General features: G+C 33.7%; 1 pseudogene; it reads right to left on the bottom strand.

The window, feature by feature from the left end:
* Window positions 1-1,245: 1,245 nt before the first annotated feature.
* LOC122096706 lies at window positions 1,246-1,342 on the bottom strand (annotated as a pseudogene).
* Window positions 1,343-4,614: the final 3,272 nt, after the last annotated feature.

The raw sequence follows: 4,614 nt of genomic DNA, 5'->3' as shown, positions 1-4,614 counted from the left end.
GGCACATACAATAATTGTAGATGACTGGACACCCCTGCACAGTGCATATACGTGGAATAATACCAGAGTGGCTTCTTTCTTACTTCATCATGATACAGATACCAATGCCCAAACTAAAGGCTTCTTGACCCCCTTGTATCTTGCTGCTGAGAATTGAGATAGCAAAGATACGCTGGATCTCCTTCTGTTGAACCATTATATAAAACCAGGCCTGAAGAACAACATAGAAGAAACTGCATTTGATATTGCCAAAAGGATAAGTATGTGTCATTCCCTCTATGAAGTTGTGGAGGGCTGTACAAATTGTTCAACTAAGTCCTAATGTTCGGGTTAAGTTTCTTAAATTTCAAAAATGCAAGTCCATCTTTTGTGTCCCTACAAAATATTTTCACAAACAAATAAGAGCAATATCTTTTTTTTTTTTTTTGGTCTGTCATGGGGCTTGAACTCTGGGCCTGGGAGCTATCCCTCTGTTCTTCAGCTCAAGGTGAGCACTCTACCACTTGAGCCACAGCTCCACTTCCAGTTTTCTAGTGGTTTATTGGAGAAAAGAGTACCACAGACTTCCCTTTCCAGGCTGGCTTTGAACAATGATTCTCAGATCTCAGCCTCCTGTGTAGCTAGGATTATAGGCATGAGCCACCAGTGCCCGGCAACACCAATATTTTACTGTAAAAATTCATGGATTCCGCGGAATTCTTCCAAATGAATTGCCTGCATTGGATGTCAAAATGTATTCAATAGTTTTTGTATACATGTATAATGATTTCTTCAGAGTTTGTGATTTTTTAATCAGAAATAATTTTAACTTACCTGTTGAAATGAGTAGTACAGAAAGTAAAATATTTCTGGTGCTTGTCTGAAAAAGTATATTTTAAAATATTCTATATTCTATGTTTGCATAATGTTCATAATTTATTTCATTTTCTCCTAGATATACTTTGAATTCTACATTACTTTATAATATATAGGTTAATTAATGTTTCCTTTCCGATTGCATTCCATATAGAAACAGTTTGATTCCTTATTTTTTCTAGGTCTTTATTTTTCTTTGGGATAAAATGACAATGTTGTCTAATTTGAAGTTTTGTAAATTTTATGCTATGTAAACGCCTTTCTGAGCTGAAGATTTAATACACTGATGTCAAACTAAATTTAATTATATGAATTACGTGTATTGTTACACTTGTAATTTTGTAATCAACCTTTTAATAACTGTTTTTCATTTCTTGCATCTGAAGAATGAAAAATATGGAATACTTCTCAAATTTTCATATTATCCTTTTGCAAGTGCCATGTTAATCTCTGTATTGTAATTTGAGTATACGTGCTGCTGATGCATGTAGTATCCTCTAAATTTAAGTTGTTAATGATGCAGTCTTTATACAGGCTTATATCTATGGGTGCCTACTTGTAACAAGGAAACCTTCTTGTTCCTAACAATGCTATCGATCTTATTTCCCTAAAATTCTGTGAATATTGGAAAAATTGTATTGATCAGTCGATTGCTCACATTTGCAAATTTTTTTGTCAATGACTATCAAGTCTTTTTATTTGGAATTTTATCGTACTCTCAATTATTTATAGATAGGTCTAAAGGTGATGGCTTTTTCAAGTACTTATTTATCCAACTGAATTAGCTTTGTGGACCTAATGAATTCAAAGTAAGCATTGCTTAAGAGCTACTTCTAAACTTCTCCAGCTGACATTTTCCCAAATGAGGTGTTACTGGCACAAATGTCTACCTGAGCCTTTACCCTTCTTCCATGTGGGAACAGACCAACCAGAATATCTTACCCTGAAAACGTAAATTGTCTTACTTGAACAAAACTAATCTTGGTTACAAGGGATGATAGAGAGATGAACAGTTCAAACAGAACTGTTCAGACTAGAAGGTATTTTATCAAAATATAATTTTTATTATACCTTCCATTTCAACAGTAACTAAAGCCAAGAAGGTGAAAAAATTGTTCATATGCATGATTACTTAATGTCCTGGATTGTCTACCATCCAACCAGGCAGGAACTTACACTACTGCCTTTTTATCACCAAATATTTTCATAGTTGCAGGAGAAGTCCATATGTTTCTCCTCATTATTAGGCATTAAATTGATAATGTTTTAATCACAGTGTTTCCCCTTGCCTACATGCTGTAAATCTACAAATGGTAAAGCTTTAGGTCTAACTCTATCAAACACTGAGGCAGAGATAATGGAATAATACTTAAAACAGAGTTGCCTTTGATACAGTAACTACAACAGAACAATGCAAAACGTGTGCCTTTTAATTATATTAAATATAGTTATATATTTTATATTTATATGTGCTGATTTTATATTTCACACAATGAAACTTACTAGAATTAGTTGATAATTTGACAAATAAATTGATATTTATTCCAATAAATAGGATTGGAATATAAACAATTAGGTTTAAAATATATATTAGAATATAAAAAGTATCAATGCAATGTCTTTAGTATAAACTTGTAATACATTCTAACTGTTCTGGGTCTTCTGAATTCACATGGTAAAAAAAATGTTTTCCTCTAATCTATAATGAATTTTACTCTGCTGCTCTGTTTATTGTTTTAACTCGCTAGTCCCAAACTTTTTCTCCATATTTCTGAAGCATTCCTACTGATTATGCCCAAATTTTGCTAAGATGCCTAAAGCATATTATTCTTCTGCAGGACCCATGGGTCATAGGATCCCAGGTCCCAGGTACCTGCATCATCAGATAACAAGGGCAAGACTTCTTACCAAGGCCCACGCAACATGTCAACACAAAGTAATTGAAGACCCATCTTAATTTGTCATTTCCTATATTTCAGGGCCCCAATTCCTTGAGATGCAGGAATTAGCAGTAAGCAATTGTGAAATGCAAGGGAACTTAGCAATTTTTTTATCAGAGAAAGCTATTATTTCTATGACCATTAATCCCAAGATTTATGCCATAAAGTCATCATAGCCTAACAGTTTCCAACTTGTAAGGGGCACTTTAAAATTACTTAATTCACATCATGAATACCTTATCTCTATTTTGACAAAATACTACACCTCTGCTAATGTGACGCCCTCCTTGTTCTGAAAAGAACACAACAATAAACTGAGCTGCATTATTTTTCCACCACTGGTATTCTTGGGATCACAACACGTGCAAATATTATTTATATTTATACTTTTTTAGCTATCATTGATATTCAGGATGCTAAGATAGGAAAATTATGGTTCAAAGCCCACCCAGACAGGAAGGTTTCTTAGAATCTTATCTCCAAAAAATTTCTCCACAAAAGCCAGACTCAAATGGTACTGAGGTTGAAGTGGTAGGGCACGAGCCTTGAACATAAACAGGCTCAGAGACTCTGTCCAGGCCAAGAGTTCAAGCTCTAGGACGAACCAATAAAACAAAATCTAAATTGAAAACAATCCCCAAACCTAGCATTTTTCTCCATGTATACAGAGGCACGTAAATAAGGTAATGGCTTCCTGTGTTACATATAGGTAGAAGAAAGAAGATGTCACACAATTACTCTCTTCATACCATATTAAACCAAACCCTTAAAAATGGTTTTTTCTAAATATATAAATTAATGTCATCCATTTGTTGGCAACTCTGTGTAGATTATTCCCAATAATATGGTGTACATGACCTGTGGGAATTATCTAGTAACTATGTTCTAATTATAACACTCTTGAAAGAATATCTAGGCAAATAGAATGCCAGGATCATTTGTGAATTTTTCAATTAATCCCTCTCCTTAAAAAGAATTTTGTAGTATCCTATGGAATATGAAATTACAAATAAAACCAAAAAATATATTTTAAACCTAAATTCTAATTTAACAAGGTCTACAAAGTCCTACATTAGACGAACTTTGTTATTTCTCCAGACTTAAGCTTTTGTAATCCTTCAACATTTATTTGGAATCCAACAGAATGATGCTTATTTACTTTTGCAAATTTTTGGATCGGAATCATGAGCTATTTTGCATCTAGGAATGTTCTGTAATGATGAGAGCATTTAAAACGCAAGTGAGGATATATATGAGTTGCATTCATTCTGAAACTTGACTTCTCAAAACATAATGACAAAATTAGCCCAAACTCTGAATTGTGTATTCTTTCTTGTTGTTTGGTTTGTTTTACTGAGACAAAATTATTCTACCTGGTCCAGGGAAGGTATCGTTATGTAATTCCACTATCTAATCTCCTGTCTGAGTGCTAGAATTCCAGGCTTGTATCACATTGCCCTGCCATAGTTTGTTTATTTAATATAGAAACAGACTAGCAATTTTGAACTTCTCCTATGATGTTATCCACTAGACTGATTGCTCAGACTGTTTATGTACTATTTTCAAAGATGTTTTCACATTTGACACAGGATATGAACATTTTCAGATGCACCTGCAAGGTTCCCTGATTCATTCCACCAAGGATACTATCCCGTTAATAATGATTACTTGACTCTCTTACATCTCTGGTCCCTACCTATGTAATATTCTCAACTTTGGGGGAAAGTTCACTTGAGGACTTTCTAATATTAAAAATTATCACTTGATTCTAGTCGTACTCAGGACGTATTTTCTATTGTTTTCTAACTTTTCTACATAT

This window comes from Dipodomys spectabilis, unplaced genomic scaffold, assembly GCF_019054845.1.
Source record: "Dipodomys spectabilis isolate Male_0828 unplaced genomic scaffold, ASM1905484v1 ptg000386l, whole genome shotgun sequence".
NCBI classification, from domain to species: Eukaryota; Metazoa; Chordata; class Mammalia; order Rodentia; family Heteromyidae; genus Dipodomys; species Dipodomys spectabilis.
The sequence above is the reverse complement of the archived record's forward strand: the minus strand, read 5'-3'. Positions and strand labels throughout refer to the sequence as shown.